General features: G+C 45.3%; 1 long non-coding RNA gene across 1 annotated transcript; it reads left to right on the top strand.

Moving 5' to 3' along the window:
* The first annotated feature begins 242 nt into the window (after nt 1-242).
* LOC116100925 lies at nt 243-5,629 on the top strand. The gene is made up of 2 exons (XR_004122733.1): nt 243-356; nt 4,624-5,629. It is a non-coding gene; the product is annotated as an uncharacterized LOC116100925 (long non-coding RNA).
* Nucleotides 5,630-18,167: the final 12,538 nt, after the last annotated feature.

The following is an 18,167-nucleotide window of genomic DNA, read 5'->3' as shown; positions in this document are numbered from 1 at the left end:
GCATGGGCTGAAGTCTGTGGACTCACAGACTTTGAGGAAGCCCACATTCTGCCTTCAGGACTTTAGTCTGAACATGGTTGTAGCAGCCGCTTAGAAACAGTTCCACTGCGCATGTGTCAACCCCTCCTGAGCGGGTGCATGCTAATGAGGCGATTGCCAGGGAACCAATCCAGGAGAACTACGAGAGCTCGGGCTCGGGTATAAAAGCAGCGGTTGCTGAGCAGCCAGGGCCATTCCACAGAAGCAAAAAACCTGAAAGAGCTGCAACAAAAAGGAATTCTTGAGTAAGCCGCGTGAGAAGGAGCCTCGGTGTTCTGTCATCATTGCTGCTGGTCAGCTAAGCGCCGGGACACATGGTGAGATTCAGTGCAATCCGCCCAGGACCTTCAGCCTTCTCCCATTAGCTAGCCCTATGACCCTGGCTCACCATTGTTAGAAGTCAGCTTTCAGGCTGGTAAGGTAGTTCAGTGGTATAGGTATGTGCCACTAAGTCTGCCTCTGGCCTGCATATAGCATTGTAGTGTGCATACACCTCCCCCACCCCAGACACACTTGCGTGTGCGACGCGCACACTCCTTACCCTGGCAAATCTCCCTGCCACAGGCTTCAAGTTTCAGATCAGTGAGAGAACCCCAAGGGTCTTCCTCACTCCTGACCTCCCTCAGACCCTCCATACAGTTTCTGATCCTCTCTAGAGAGTTGTAGAAACCATCAAGCAAATCCATATATATACCTCCCCAAGAGCCCTACCGTTACATTCCCCACTGCTTCTGTGGCCCCCTTCATCTGAGGAAGGTCTTTCTGCATCTCAACTGCTTTTTTCTTATTCATTTGCCTGCTCATTCTTTGATTGGGTGTTTTCCTGAGTGATTTCTCTCAGGTGGACACTGGGCACTCCTGGTCTAGCCTCATTAATCCAACAAACACACAAGAGCAAGTGATCTAGACTGGGAAAAGCACAGTGAAGAACTTGAGCAAGAGCAACGTGGTAGAGAAAGGTTTGAAGAGACAGTGAACTGAAAGCGGACTTCAAGAGAGGGTGCTACAGGGTGGTGGCAGAGGTGAATCTGTGCCTGGGTACAGTTCCTACATATTTTCCAGCTGGGAGCAAGTGACTCGAGCAGCCCACCCCATCCCCAGGTAGTGACTTGGCAGTCTCTTTTCTGTTAGGTCCCGACCTCCCAGCCAGCGAACTGCCTAGAGCCTCCTTCCCAGCTCCCTGATTCTCTCTTTCTTCTCTGGGCTGTCAGTGTGCACATGACACCATGTGGAAGGCAGTATTCTCTGGGATTCCCCTACCCAGAGGGGGAAGGGGCTCACAGGCTCGCTGGGGTTCTTGTTGTTGGAGTTCAAACATTTGAGGGGAATAAGCCTTTTGGACAAAGTACTTTTCTTTCTTTCTTCCTATCTTGGTTACATGTCCCAATTGTCAGGGGCTTTCTCAGGTCGTTGTTTCTGGGGCCTGCACATTTATCACCAAATTAAAAGCAACAAATGGGAGTGTCTAGGTGAACTTGAAATCTGAGCTCCTCAGGTGGGTTTTGCTAGCTGTGAGGCAGATGCTCCACTCCCAGGTTTGGTTAGATGATGAAAGTTCCCATGGCCTAATTCATGCACTGTACTTAAGCACCTCTGAGCTCTGAGGAAAAGCTGCAGATTGGGGAAGGTAGTGGGGTGGAGGGAGAGAAGAGGAGGATGGAGAGGGAGAGGGAGAAAGGGAGAGGGAGAAGAAAGGAGAAGTAGAGAGACAGAGGAGGAGGGGGAGGGGAGAAAGGAGAGAGAGAGGGGGAAGGAGGAAGGGAGAGAGGGAGGGAAAAGGAGAGAGATGGAGAGAGAAAGAGAGAAGAGAAAGAAGTGAAATGAAGGGGAAGGCAGGAGAGGGGAGAAGGGAGGAGGAGGGAGGGGAGGGGATAGGAGGAGGAGAAAAGAGGAGTATTTGGATCTGGAATGCCTTTTGAGGACTTTTATGTAAAGGCTTGGTCCTCAGCTTAGTGCACTGGGGATGTGGTGGTAACTGTAGGTGTATCCTTAGCAGGACTTCTCCCTTCTTCTCTCCCTTGCTCCTGACCATGATGAGGGCAACTTCTTCCTCATCAGGAAGACCCTAACATGATGCACTACTTATCACAGCCCACAAGCAATGGGACAAACCAGCCATGGACCAAAACTTCCACTACTATCATCCCAAACATCTTTTCCTTCTTTTGAAGTTGGTTACCTCTGACATTGTGTTAAAGCTGACTAATGTAGACTGAGAGCCACGGGGTGTCTCTGCAAAACCTGGAGCACCGGGTTAGTTTCCCCTGGCTTCTGAAGCAGGTTACCTGAAACTCAGTGACTTAAAACAACAGAATTTATTTTTCTTCTGGCTCTGGAGGCCAGATATTTAAATTCATTATCAGTGAGCTGAAATCAACAGGTGATCCAGTGCTTGCTCCCTCATAGGCTGTCAGGAAGGGTGCCCATCTAGCCTCTTCTTGCTTTTGGAAGCCACCTTGGCTTCTGCCTGCAGACCTCATTCAGCTTTATACAGCCCCCATAGCTCTTTGCAGTAAACTCTCTCCCTGGTTTGCAGGTTTGCTCCCATAGCCTTTCCTTTCCAGTGGCTGTGTCTAAACCTTGTTTTCTTATGGGACTACTAATCAGACTTTATGGAGGTCATTTTAGGTATATACATACTTAATCATCTCTTTAGAGATTGTCTCCAAGTTGAGCAAGATCATACAAGCCTATTATTGCAGAACTCTGGAGCTGAAGGCAGGAGGATCAGAACTTCAAGACCATCCTCAGCTACATAGCAAATATGAGCCATCCTCAGCTACATAAAGCCCAGTATCATCAATGGTACAATAGTGGTGGGATTATCTTGGGTGTAACCAACGGCTGACTAGCTGGACTAAAGGCTTACTCTGTAGGCAGGAACTCATGCCTGACTAGCTATACTTGCCCAGAGAGGTCATAAATAGATAGGTCATAGACCCTAAAGGATAACTTACTATTGTCTTTTTTTAAAAAAAGGACTTATTTATTTTATATATGAGAGTACACTATAGCTGTCTTCAGACACACCAGAAGAGGTATTGGATCCCATTACAGATGTTTGTGAGCCACCATGGTTGCTGGGAATTGAACTCAGGACCTCTAGAAGAGCAGTTGGTGCTCTTAACTGCTGAGCCATCTCTCCAGCATACTTTAAAAGAAAAAAAAACACTATAATTTCTAACTATATTTTAAATATTTAATCTTATATTCACAGATGAATGTAGCTCTCACCCCTCACCAAAGAATTTTATTTGCACGGAGGTCCACAATGAGACAAAACACAAACGAGTAAGCTTGTTCCTAATTGCTACATCTATGATGCACTCTCCACACATAAGGCTCTGAGAGCATCATGAAAGACAAGCTAAAAAGATTGTAAGAACCAGAGCACCAGGCCACCTGCTGCAAAATAGTGTCTTCCAGGACATAGTGTCTAGGTCAGGGAAATTACACCCATAAGCCCTCAACAATATCGTCGTCTACATGAAACCCACACACTGACAATATCAGAGGACATGTCAGCATGGATAGGGGAAATTTCACAAGGCCGTACCCATAGATGAAGTGCCTCCAATGGCTGCTGGGAGAGAGAGGATCAGTCTTTTCTAGGAACAAGTTTTCTGATAGGTTATCCAGTTTCAAGTGGTCAGCCCTAAACGCATGTACATAAGAATGATGCTAAATGGACTCAGTAGGTTGTGTGTGTGTGTGTGTGTGTTCATGTGACAACATGAACTATGGAAGAGGAAGGAGGTCATGAACGTGAGAGGGAGATTAGTGATGTAGAAGGAGTTGGGGGTAGGGATGGAAATGATATAAATGCAATATTTGTGTATAAAATTCTCAAACAGTAAAAAATTCAATTAAAAAGGAAAAGCCAGATGTGGTAGCATACACCTTTAACCCCAGCACTCGGGAGGCAAAGGCAGGTGAATCTGAGTTCTAGACTAGCCTGGTCTACAGAATAGGTTCTAGAACAGCCAGAGCTACCCAGAGAACCCTGTCTCAAACAAACAAACAACCCAGCAAGCAACCAAACAAAAACTACACCCACAACAAAACAAGACAGAAATTAAAGACAAAAGCAGCCTCTGCCACCCAGCATGGTTAGACCAACAACATATGAGTTTTGAGGGGGGCACAGTTGAGCCCCACCCCCACTCTGTGGCATAGTCTCTCTTGTCTTTCAAATATCATCATTGTGAGCTTCCTCCAGGAGGCACTTCTGGAATTCTACTCTAGGGTAGGTCTTCCTTGGCAGAGAGGCATCTATTCTGCCTATGACATGGTTTCCCCCGTCTCACAATGAATCACAGGCCAGCCTCTGTCCCTTGTACCTTATTCCCCTCCTTCTGCCTGGTGCTCCTGGTCCAAGGTCTAGTGTAGAAGGCAGTTCTCACAAGACCCTTGCCAAACTGGATTCATCTCCCACAGAGCCAAGGCTCTTACCTCTAACTCCTGGTGGGAGCTCATTACGCTTCTGGCCAGTCAGTAAGCCTGAGACCCTCTAGACTGGGAATACATGGGGAGCAGATAACTCAGGGAACCGACCAGCCTGACTACTGCCTGCTTCCTTCCTAGACCACTACGACTTATTGAAGATTTCACGTGAGAGTTAGCTACCGTGAGGGGCCTGGGGCAATGCTTATCACAAGGACCTGAGATCAATTCCAGGACTCACTCAACAACTCAGGCATGGAGGAACATGTTTGAAACCCCAGACCTAGAGAAGAAGTGAAGACCAGCAGATCCCTGGAGTTCCCTGGCCAGAGCCTATCCTGTTTAGTGAGCTCCCAGAGCTCCAGGCCAGGGAGAGATCCTGCTTCATTCAAAGAGAACAGGGTCGACGACAGTTGAGGAATGACAGTTGAGGTTGACTTTTAATCTCCACATACATATGCACACACACACACCCACACACACACACACACACACACCACACACACTGAAGCATAACCCCAATTGCTACAAGTCCCTGCCTAGGAGGAGCCACACGGTTGAGAGGGCATCCCCCGCACACACGCTCCATGAGGGGGCTTCCTGCCCTCTGAGCCTGACCAACCACACTATAGAAATCCTCACTACCAGCTTGTGACTCCCCTGAACTATTTACCCAGGCATTCGTCCTGAGACAGCAAGGAGCAGGCAGACAGGCTAGCCAGGCACAGCCGTGCACATTCACAGGCTTGGAACCAGGCTCCTCGGAAAGACCATCTGCTTGCAAGTGTGAGGACAGACAAGACATTTAAGTTTTACCAGCTCTCAGTTACAGGACTGACATAGAGAAGTGGCTGCAATTCTTTTTTATCAGCTAGGAGAACAGATTTTAATAAGAAAATATTAGCCAGCGCCCAGATGCCTGGAACCTACAAGTTTGGAAGCCGCAACTGAAATCTGAACTTGGGGCAGGGGCCTCAGATAGAGTGGGCGGGGCCTCTTTTTTTCCGAGGGGGGCTGCTCTCCTCCACTCTTATTTATCGTTTCAGTCAGTCACTTTATTCATCTGTCTGTTCGTCGGTGTCAACCTATTTTTTAAAAATTTTTAATTCTTATTTATAGACTGACCTTAATAAACTCTCCACAAGTACTGCAGGTTTGTCACTGTCACCAATGAAAACATTATTAATGACTGGCTGGCTGACCTGGACCACGGCTGCCCTTTACTCTTGCAGCTGGCTGGAACGCAGAGGCGGCTGCAGAGAGGAGGGCGGTCGATGAGAGGCAGGGGTCAGCTGCTGGACCCATCATCGATGCCACACTGCCGCTGCCTCTCCATCACAGCAGTCCACCATGCCTGAAGGTGGATTCTGCTTCATTCTAGGAGACAGCCCCAGGTTGAAAAAGCACCAGAAAGCCCATAGCAATAGCCTAGTTCAAAAAAAAAAAAAAAAAAAAAAAAAAAAAAAAAAAAAAAAAAAAAAAAAGAAAGAAAGAAAAAGTAAACAAGAAGAGAAGAAGGAGTCCCCAGTGCACTAAGCTGGGGACCAAGCGTTTAAATAAATACTCTTCTACTTATTTATTATTATTCAATAAATAAAATAATAATAAAAAAGAAGACACAGAAGAACAATGTGTTCCTTCCTGTCCAGAAGGAAGAGTTTTGGGGAGACTGGGGAGTGGTTTGGCTCGGGTGAGGGTTTGAAATGCCCTCACTGAATTGTCTCTGAGAGCTGTCTCCCAGACTATCTTGCCTTTAAAACAAAGGAACTCCTGTTGGGGTACTTAGGCACCTGCCTAAGTTGATGGAGCTTGGAGTTCAATCTTTAGAAGCAAAACAAAACAAAGCAGGCAAACAGAAAACTTCTGTCCGGCAGAATGAGCAGAAGCTTGGGGGAGTCTCAGCAGACAATGCTAACGGCCCACAGAACTGCTGTCATTTTTTTGTTGTTGCTGTTTTTGTATTTTTGTGTTTGTTTGTTTGTTTTATTTTTTGAGACAGGGTCTCTTTATGTAGCCTGACTGGCCTCAAACTTACTATGTAGAGCAGGCTGGACTCGAACTCAGAGATTCACCTGCTTCTGCCACCTAAGTGCTGGGATTAAAGGCATGCACCCTCACATCCAACTCTTTCTTCCTTATTTCTTTAAAAAGGTAAAAAGTGACTATAAAAGATTACCATTAAAATAATGAATCTATCCTAGATAATGTTTGTCTTAGTAACAATTCAGTCATAAAAATAATTTCATAGTTAGATATGGAGGCTCAGACCTTTAATCCCAGTACTTAGCAAGCAGAGACAGGTGGCCTCAGCATTTGAAGCCTGGTCTCTGTTGTAAGATTCAGGTCAACTATGACTGCATGTGAAATGCTCTCTCAAAAATCAGTATAAGGGTAATAACTTCAATTGTGTGTTGGGGGATAGGTGCTTGTGTGTGTGTGTGTGTGTGTGTGTGTGTGTGTGTGTGTGTAGAACGAAGACCACAAGGATCAAATCACCCAGGACCAATAAACTCCTAATATGGCTACTGGTACAGGCTCACAGACAATTTGTTATTTTTTTTTATAATTAATTCAGTAATTAATGGGACAGATGCACGCACGTGCCACAGCACTTGTGTGGAGGCCTGAGGAAGTCAGTTCTCTCCTTCTACCATGTGAATCCTGGGGATCAAACTCGGGTCTTCAGGCTGGACAGAAGTCAGTTTAACCCACTGAGCCGTTTTGCCCGTCCAAGACAGTTTCAAACAGCACCCCCTCCTCTTCCCAGATGAGTAATCCATAGTTTCATGAAAGACACAACCTCTCTGCTTTTTTGGCCTTCTCTTGCTACCTGAGATCGTAAACTTTCTAAAGACGCCAGCCTGGCAGGTAGAAAAATACTGCATCAAATTGTAAATCAGGGCTGCTCCCATTAGCCTTAAAATTAGACATTGCTACATTAAGTCCCAGGCACATTCTTAACAGACGATGGTCACCAGCCTGCTTCGGAAATGATTATAAATCCTGTGTGCTGCTGGAGAGCTGACCCTTTGGTAATGTTCTCCCTTCCCCTCCCCCATCCTTAGGGTCCTAAACAAACTTGGCAATTATTTAGCACAGGCTATCTCAAATAGCACTCATTTTCATCCCTGAGTCTAATTTCACAGTTTGGACATTAAAAGCAGAGTGAGAAGCAGAAGCACCCTCAGCATGTGGTCACTTCAACACTGCAGTCTCTCCTCATCACCCCACCTAGAGCCCAGGAGGTAAATCACACACGTCCCTGTTAAGTGTCTCATGTTGTTGCAGGGTGGTAATTTTGATAGCAAAATAAGCCAGCCAGCTGCATATGCTATGGGATGACATGTGATTTTAACTTCATTCAGGAGCTAGACTTTTGAGACATTGTTACCTGCTGGAGCAAGCCATAAAGCAAGGATGTACAGGAATGTGTCAAATAAAGGGCCTTCCTAAATTACGCCGTGAGGCCCAGATTAATACATTTAATATATTCTGGTCATGAGTGAGGTGCTCCGGGCAGAGCAACTGCTCCTTTGTGATATCATTCACACGAATGAGCTACGGTCGCACTGACAGCCTGGAAAAGTGCCTTCACTTTTCAAACTGTACAAATGGTGGTTGGACACAGTAACTCAAAACTGGACACTTCATTTCAAGTTTAAAGCTAGTGGCCCAGCCACAAACTATTACTCCATCTCCTTTATTTGTGGTCCATGGTTTTGTACTCTTTAAGAATCAAATAAATACTGGTGTAATGTTTGCAACTGCCAGTTCAACGAAAAATACTGCTAAATTCACCAATAAGTCTTTTTTCTACACACACAAATTTATGCCCCCAAGAGCAGAGCCCGTTGCTGCCACAGGGGCTGGGTAGTTTTTTAATGTAGAGGGAGACTCACTTTAGTGATAAGAGTTTAAAGCTGAGCCCTTTTTTCCTTTTCTCTCGCTCATAGATCTGGTGCTGGGAGCAGAGGGAGGTAAACGATCGATGTATGTAAGTGCAGAAGCATTAACGGCCATTTGTGACTTGGCCAGGAGAAGGCTGTTCCCCCCCCCCCCCCCCCCCCCCCCCCCCCCCCCCCCCCCCCCCCGCCGCCTCCTCATCCTTCCAGGTCCAGCTGGAATCTACTCCTGAACTATCTATCCATGTTGGGACTCTGCAAAGCTGGCTGTAGCTGAGAGCTTCCTGGGGAGAAACACTGGGTGAGGTGGTCTACGTCAGTGCATTGTTGATGTGTCTCCTGTAGAGCAGATGTAGCTCAGAGGTGGCGTGCTTGCCTCCAGGCACAAGGTTCTGAGTTTTATCTGAGCACTGCCAAGCAGTCAACACAAGTCAGTGTTTTGTGGCCTCAGTGTTAGATTTATTTATGTGTAAGTATTTTGCCTGTGTGTATATATATGTGCCCAGTGTTCAGAAAGGGGGTCAGATTCCCCTTGAACTGGAATTAATGATAGTTTTGAGCTCAGATCCTATGTAAAAGCAGCAAATGCTTTTTAACCTCTGAGCCATTTCTCTAGATTCTCCCCAACTCCACAATTTTTGAGACGGTGTTTCACTATGTAGCCCAGACTGGCCTGGAGCTTACTATGTAGGCAAGTGGTTCTCAACCTTCTCAATGCTGCAACCCTTTAATACAGTTTCTCATATTTTAAGGACACCCCTAACCATAAAACTATTTTCATTGCTACTTCACAACAGTGATTTTTCTAGTGTTGCGAGTCTATAATGTAAATATCTGTGTTTTTCAATGATCTTAGGTGACCCGTGGGAAAGAGTTGTTCAATCCCCAAAGGGGTCAAGACCCATAGGTTGAGAACTGCTCATGTAGACCAAACTGGCCTTGAACTCACCCAGATTCGTCTGCCTCTGCATCCTGAATGCTGGGTTTAATGAAGTATGCCATGCCACCACATCCTACTCTATGGTTTTAGTGTTTTTGTAGATATGCACATCCATCTAGTTCCACAGTCAATTTTAGAATGTTTTTTACACTGAGTTTTATCTGAGCACTAACAATCAGTTAACTTCCAATGGGAAACCCCATACTCACTAGTAATCAGTCCTCTCTTCTTCCTGTCTTCTCTCACCCAGTCCCAGATAACTGCCAAGTCCCTTTCTGTGCCTGTAGATTTGCAATGAAAAAAAAAAAAAACTATGTGGATCTTTGGGGTTGACTTCTTTGGCTTAGTAGCATCATGTCCTCCTTGTTGTAGCACGAATCTGTGCCTTTTTTTTTTTTTTTGACAGCAAGCAAATGTACCACTGCATGGATATACCACAGTTTATTCTATTTACCCAGCTGTCAGCCAATGGGCCAGAGTACTTTCTTCCCAAGCCCAGTTCTAGTCTTCAGCAGATCTTCATAGCAGGCTTGCAGTATGCCAGACACACAGAGAACAATAATCTGGGTACCTAGCTAGGACTTCAAAGTTTTGTTAAATACACAGAGCATGTGCTGAGCAAACACCGAACATCTGACCATCTTGCAAAAAGAAGGGCTTCGTGTTTTCATCGAAAGTATTTTGGTTATTTATCATTTGCATACCACAGCATGCTTGTGGAGGCTAGGAACACCTGTCAGGAGACAGATCTCTCCTTCAACCATGGGTTCCAAGGATTGAACTCAGATCATCAGGCTTGGATGCAAGCACCTTTACCTGCTGAGCCATCTCACTGGCTCAGAAAGGCCTTTTAAAAAGAAAAAACAAACAAACAAACAGAAAACAAAAACAAAAACAAATCTCTGCAATACCTATAACACCAACAAAATAATGATCCAGTGTTCTTATCTGAAGATCAGTCCATAGATGGAGAAAACAAAACTCTGTAAAGCTGACATTTGTCAAAAGTAACACTTAAAGGCGGGGGCTAGTTTTGTAGCCCCAGCTAACCTCAAACTCTTTAAAAATATTTTTTATTAAAGAATTTTGTGCGAAGTATTCTGACCATGCTTTCCCCTCCCCAGCTCCTCTCAGACCTTTTCACACACCCACATATAACTCCACACCCTTTCTTTCTCTCTCTTTAGAAAGCAAATAGGTAAACAAACAAAAAGCTAAAACAAAACGGGAGGTGGGAGAAACACAAGAAACTATCACACATACACAAAATGAAATCCACAAAACATAAAATCAGAAACCACAATATACAAGCCCAACCAAAGCAATATGATGCAAAAAAAAAAAAAATCTACAAAAATGCCTTTGGGTTAGTTTTGTGTAGGCCATCTACTGCTGGACCTGGGGCCTACCCAGAAGTACAGTTAATATACCCACTGAGACTCCATTGGTGAAAGCTAATTTTTCCTTTGTAAGCAAGTGTCAGTTGTAGACAGCTTCTCGTTTAGGGGTGAGAGTTCATGTCTACCTCTCTTTCTTAGTACAAGGACCCTTTTCCTCATACTAGCCTGTTTAGGCCCTGTGCATTCTGCCTAAGTCTCTGTAGTTCATATGTGTATCAGTCTTGTTTTGTCTGGAGGGTACCATTTCCCAGGAGTCATCTATCCCCTCAGACTTTTATGATCTTTCTGCATCCTCTTCATCATAGATCCCTGAGGGGCTTGATGAAGGCATTTCACTGAGAACTGAGTGTTGCAGAATCTCTCACTTTCTGCACATTGTCCAGCCTAGGCTCTCTGCGTTAGTTCCTATCTACTACAGGAAGAAGCCTCTCTGATGAGGACTGGGCCGGGCACTGATCTATGGATACAGCAGAATGTTGTTAGGAGTCATCTTATTGTTATCCTGCATTAGCAGAATAATAGTATTTGGTTTTTCCTTAGGCCCATGGACTATCCAGTCTCAAGTTCTTGGTCCCCCAAACAGAGTCAGGCATGGGTTCCATTTTATGGACTGGGTCTTAAATTCAATGACAGAGTGGTTGGTTATTCTCACAACATTTGTACCAATATTGCACCAGCATATCTTGTGGGCAAGTCACCACTGTAGACTGAAGGGTTTTTAGCTGGGTTGATGGTCGTCGTCGTTATCCTCTGGTAGTGTACAGAGTACTTTCCTGGACCATAAATATTAGTAGGGACTAAATCTCTAATTAGGCACTGGCTTGACTTCTCTGTGTTCAATGAGATGTGTAAGTGTTGACTTCAGCAGTCCGGCCTTACTCTCTTTCAGTTTATGGAGAACAACCAATAGCCTGGGCAATGCTTGAGATATTTGGGGTTTTCCACGGGGTCCCTTTGACCAGTGACTCAACTAGACTCAATCCATCACTTGGTGGTGAAAGATGTCTAGTTGTGGCTTTGTCTCCCCTCTTACTGACTCCATTTAGATTTCTGTCACATGTGTATGTATTTTAGGAAACTCTTACAGAAGCTGGCTTCCACATGGACTCTCCAACATTCCTTAGTGTTGCTGTCCCTCCCCATGCCCCTCTCTGATCTCTCTTTTCCATCTCTCTCCCCATTCAGTCTTTTCACTCCAGTCCTCCAATGTGGGTGTATCCAGCAAAGTGGTTGCATCAGTAACTTGTTACTGTAGCCAAATATCTGACAGAAAATACAGGAAAAATTATTTTGGCTCACAGTCTAAGGGATGCCATCAGTCAGGGTGAGGAGACGTGATGGCCAGAAGCTCCACCCTAGTGGATACCTTACCTCCTCACAGTCATGCAGACAGGAAGCTAGAAGCAAACTATAAGTAGCTGGCACAAACCACAAGCCCCCGCCCCAGTAATCCACTTCCTCTAGCTCCCACATATTCTACAACCTCCCAGAACAGCACCACCATCTGATGACCAAGTGTTCAGACATGAGCCTGGGAAGGACATCTCACATTCAAACACTAGCTGTGGTTGGGGAGCTCTGTGCCCCCTGGCTTACCACATACATCAACAATGGGAGTTGTTGTGGTAAGTGTTTTATATAATATCTCATAGTTGACTATTTAAGGTACCCTGGCTGAGGACAAAGTGGTGCAGACAACAATCCTGCCCAGGTTGTAAGCTCCAAAGAGCTCAGTGTGAGTCTTGCCCAAACACTCTTACCTTGTAGAACAGAGGCTCAGGCTCCTGAAGCCAACTGATTTTAAAGGCACCCTTTGTTAGATAGTAGGGATATCTTGCTTCTTCTCAGGCTGGGTCCCTTTCTTTATCCTAGGAGTTTTGTCATCCAAACCAGTCTGAAACTAGGAAGGCAATAGGAACAAGAAGGAAGGCAGAGCTCATTGCCCCTGCAGAGCAAAGTTGCCCAGACTAAAAGAAAAAACAAACAAACATTGGGGATTGGGGCTGAGCAAGGAGGGCAAGGGAAGAGTGATGGCTGGTTCTCTGGGCTAAGGAGGAAGATAAGGCTGGGGTTGGGAAAGGCTTCCTAGGAAGGCAGACCTGGAATTGGGGCTCTTAGTCAGTCAGGGTTTCTACTCCTGCACAAACATCATGACCAAGAAGCAAGTTGGGGAGGAAAGGGTTTATTCAGCTTATTTCCACATTGCTGTTGATCACCAGAGGAAATCAGGACTGGAACTCAAGCAGGTCAGGAAGCAGGAGCTGACGCAGAGGCCATGGAGGGATGTTCCTTACTGGCTTGCTTCCCCTGGCTTGCTCAGCCTGCTCTCTTATAGAACTCAAGACTTCCAGCCCAGGGATGGCACCACCCACAAGGGGCCCTACCCCCCTTGATCACTAATTGAGAAAATGCCCCACAGCTGGATCTCATGGAGGCACTTCCCCAACTGAAGCTCCCTTCTCTGTGATAACTCTAGCCTGTGTCAAGTTGACACACAAAACCAGCCAGTACAGGCTCAGAGGCCATCTTGTGAGGCTGCTGGGATGATACCTATTTTGCTGACAAGGCCAGAGAAGGCAGCGCCAGGACTCACAGGTGATTCATAAATAGCCCCCAGAACCTACAGAAGATCAAGGGTCCTTACTTTCAGGGCTCCCCAAGAGTCTGCATGCCCCCTATGCACAGGAAACTCTAACACCCCTCACTGAAGATGGAGCCTACTGGACCTGCTCAGGGAGCCCCAGAGTGTGGTTCTGTGGCCACCTGCATGAATGTATCATCTCAGGGGCATTTGGGACATTGTCCTTCATGGACTCAAAGGTTAGGTATAGATTCCACCTTGCTGCTGGCAATGAGGAGTATAGAAGACAGATGGTGCAGCCCCTACCAGCAGTATGCTAATGCCCTGTACACTCAGTGGACCAGGAAATGGCTGGCCATTTGCGCTGCCATTGACACTCAGAGATGCTGCCTCCAAGTTCACGTGTCTTTAATACCATCTCCTAGTTAGGACTCCTTAGAGCAATTGATCCAAGGTGGCAGGCAGCATGAGGAACGGGACAAGAGATGGATATGTGAGCTGTCTCGGGCGGGCTGGAAAGAGCCCACCTGCACATTTCATCCTGCCCTGGCTTCCGTGCCCTTGGTCCTGTCCTCACATCCCCAACTCTGATGCTCTGGAAGAGCTGTTGGCCAGTGAGCAGAAGGAAATGAGAACAGAATTGTTACAGTGCAGGCTGGCCCACTTCTGAGGTCCCTGCTGAGCCCCATGCAGCTTTCTGTCCATTACTCATGGGGCTGAGAGTGACAGGTCACACAGGTGACACAGCTTGCATGTATACATACCACTTGATCTTCTGATTCTGTGATATACAAAAGGCTGTTTTGGGCCCATTTCCTCGACTTTCTTTCTGTTCATCTCATTCCACACCTTCAGCCCATGCTTTGGGTGTAAAATGTTGTAGCCCTTTCTCTTGTGTCCATAAGTCCTAAGATCCAGGCATCTAATCTATGGGAGATAGGTAAGCCCTCTCTAGCAAGATAAATGCGGACTTCACTAACTGCTCCTACCTGCAACACCCCTCTCTCTCTCTCTCTCTCTCTCTCTCTCTCTCTCTCTCTCTCTCTCTCTCTCTCTCTCTCTTTCTTTCTCTTTCTGTGTGTGTGTGTATGTGTGTGTGTGTGTGTGTGTTCTATTCTTCTATTCATTGTCCAGACTAATGGGGCTCTGTAGCCTTTTATATGAGAACATATACATTGTCTTCCCAGAATCTAAACATATCACATGGAGTACCCCAGATCCTTGTCATCTTAGAAAAATACTGCTGGGAATGCCCCCACTCTTTGCAGATATGCTTAATCAGGGACCCTCTTTCCCAGTAAGTGTGAGAACAGCTGAGGAATGATAAAGAATTTATCTCAAAACTTAAATTTATCTTAAGTAGGAAAATAATTTATCTCATTGTTGAGTTAAAGCTACAGTTGCATCTATTATCATAGGTTAAGCTAGTAATGAAGCAAATGTGTCTTAGATATACAGGATTTCCAGCACCAAATTGCATGATAGCTTACTCTGTAGGTCGATCTTCATGGCCAATTTTCACAGCATGGTCTTAAAGAGTATCATTTTGATGAAATTATCCGGGCACATCATGCAGTGTCCCAAACTTAGTTCGCAGCACTCAGATCACCCCACTTGAGTGTCCTCAGTATTAAACCACCCATTCTTTTCTCCTTTAGACTGAAGAATGGTCATTTTCTCATCTGCTAAGGGGTTTCGCAAAATTCCTATGGTTTTCCCGAATCACGTTTATGACCGTGTGACATTTTGCAGGGTACACAATTTGGAGATACTGTTTATAAACAGCATACACAGTCTTTGCAATTGCATCTGACAATTAGTGAAGCTGAAAATAAGGGTGCCATATGAGATGGGCTAATCAAAGGAGGCTGGGAGAGTCTGGCAGGGGGTAGATTTATGTGTTAGACAATGTCTTAGCTTTTCTCACCGTGGCAAATACTTGAGAGAAACAACTTAAAAGTAGGCAGGCTTCATTTTAGCTCATTGTCTGGGAGAGATTAGTCTGTAGTCACTTGGCTCCATGTCTCTGAGCCTAAGGTCAGGCTAGGCATCATGGTGGGAGGGTACACTGGGCTGAGTGAGACACAGACAAAGAAGAAGTCAGGCAAGCCCTCAGTGATACATTCCCTCCAGCCAGATCCCACATCCCAGTAAGAGCATTCATCTCTTAGGTCAGAATCCTCAGGATCCAGTTACTGCTTAGTGACTGGATCCACCACCTGGGGGGCCAGGCCTTGACAGTGGCCTTCAGAGGAGGACACTTCTTATCCAGGCCTACACAGACACTAACTTGGCTTTTTCTTCTGAGTGTAGGTAGTTCTCACAGTTGATAAGGATAAAATAGAGACTGGGAAGAACTTGTTCAGTCTGCCCCATTGTTCATCCAGCGCAGGCGCCGTTAAAACCCAGTGTCCCCTAAGACCTTAAGTATGCTGTTCATGAGTCAAGAAGGTGTCTTCTCTCAAAGGCTGCCTTGCCAAAGTGGTGGTCAGTCTCATCAGACAGAGTAGTTTTGTAAAGATGTCTCATTTCTTAAAACTAATAAAATGATTGGGTTGAATATGCTCAATGTAGACCTTCCCCTACCAGTGAGCTTTTTTATGGCCACTGAAAAAGTCACTTTTGGGTGGGTGGGGGGGCTCATTATCCCTCAAGAGCTTGTGCTCATTTGCATATGAAAGAGGAAGTTCATAAAAGCCCTTTCTTATTTTCTAATGTGGGTTCAAATCTGGGGCCATTATCATCCTATAGAAAGACCCAAATGGCATATGGATCATTCTGGAGAGAGGGGGTGAGTGCCTTTTAAGAGAATTGTTTTAGGTTTTGCAGGAAATTAATCAGAGGGATGGGCTTTGTGGAGCAGGGAGCAAATCTAATCTGTCCTTTGTTCAAATTCGCCTTGCTCCAATTCCTAGCAATTGTACACAACATGATCTTTTGTTCAGGAGACACTTGTTACATGCATAATTAGAGACTGCAGTAGCTGTGTTTAAAGAAAAACTGTTTTCCAATGTAATGTGTGATCTTGATAATAGTATTTTCATCAAAGGTAGCAATTACATTCATTAAGCTGGGACTGGCGTGGAGGCGAGGAAATTAAGTGGGAAGTGAAGAAAGAGCTCCCCTCCCCCCCCTTTTTTTATCTCCTTCCCTTTATAAGTTGAAATGCACCATGGTGAGCTGTAACTGGGAAATACATAGTGAATATAAAAAAATAAAGTCCCTCCTTAACCTTTCTGAATAATGACCCTGCAGACATCCTAGGGACAGCCACTATGCATGCACTTTTCAAATTAAAGGGCTTTATTCCGCCTTAATTTCCAATGCAAGTTTTAAACGAGCCCAACATATGATTCCGATCTTTAAAGGCTGCTAGGATCTTCAGGATTAATTCAATGTCCTTTTCACACATAAATTAGTAGTTTTGTGTCCTTAAAAAAAAATCACAACAAGGCATAAATCAACCAGTTTAGGAGAGAAACAAGGCCAGGTACCTATTTCTAATCACGCCTTTAACTATTCATTAGGCTTCATTCGTTCATTTTGAAGGTGTTGTAAATGAGGTGAGCACATTGGAGGAGGAGAAATAGTACCAGGGAAAAAAGGAAACCTTGCAGATCTTTGAATCTGTATTGCTGAGAGAAAAGACAAAGTATGTGTGTGTTTGTGTGTGTGCACACATGTGCCTGTCTGTCTGTCTCCTCCAGGCTGATGTTCTGTGTCCTCACGCTCCTAATAATTTGATTTAAAAGTCCTGCTTAAAACAGAACCTTGCAAGATCTCAGAGGACATGGAGCTCAGATTTTATGCAATAGACAGAAAGATAGTAAGACGCTCTTGGGGAAAGCAGAAGGGCCCACCCCACTTCTCAGCATCTTTGTTCATGCCCATGTTTTGTTTTGTTTTTTGAGACAGGGTTTCTCTGTGTAGCTCTGGAACTCACTCTGTAGACCAGGCTGGCCTTGAACTTAGAAATCCACCTGCCTCTGCCTCCCAAGTGCTGGGATAAAGGCATGCGCCACCACTGCCCGGTGTGTTTAACCTGAGAGGCTTTCTGAGAAAATGAAAGCAGTCCTCAGAAGTTAGCTGGGGACTCCTCTCCCCTGGGGTGTGGCAAGGACTGTCCTCTCGGGGTTGACTGACCCACATATCATGCCCATTACCTCAGAATAAAACAACATATTTAAACACCATCAAAGCTTTCTGTTGTCTGCACAGAGAGGCCCTGATGGCCAACCTAGGCCCAAGTCTACAAATTTTACTCCCCAAGGGAGTTGTGTAACTTGAGGAAAAGTGGGATTTCTGAAGTTATTCAGATTGACTTTCTAACCTACTCAGTAGCAGCTGGTTTGACTTTAGGAGACAAGAACATTGGATAAGTGTCAGGACACCCACCAGGTGTTCCCAGCCTGCTGTTCACGGACGGCTGTGTGTGGACCTGGTAACGTCTCTTAGTGATCCTTTGAGGTGGGCATCAGTATTACCATTATATCCACTTTGCATTTCAGAAAAATCTGCCCTTCCAGGGTTCAAGCAAGTAGCCACTGCTGTAGTCAGAATATTTTCATCCTTCTAAATTCATAGGCTGAAGCCTAGATACCCTAGTAGAATGAAATGGGGTCCCTGGGAAGTGATAGATCATGAGGAGTCTACCCTCAGGAATGGGATTATCATCCTCAGAAAAAGAGCCAGAGGCAGCTCTTGTCTAATGAACCCTTAACTACATGGGTTTTCTCAGGATATGGTCTTAGCTATTTGGGATGCTAAGATGAGCAGGGATTGGAGAAAGGACTCTTTCTCTTTTACCCCAAAGCTTTCAGGATTTTAACTTTTTCTCTCTCCTCTTGTTCCTAATTCTATTT

This window comes from Mastomys coucha, unplaced genomic scaffold (genome assembly GCF_008632895.1).
Source record: "Mastomys coucha isolate ucsf_1 unplaced genomic scaffold, UCSF_Mcou_1 pScaffold21, whole genome shotgun sequence".
In the NCBI taxonomy this organism is placed as follows: domain Eukaryota; kingdom Metazoa; phylum Chordata; class Mammalia; order Rodentia; family Muridae; genus Mastomys; species Mastomys coucha.
This window is presented reverse-complemented; position numbering and strand designations above follow the sequence as displayed.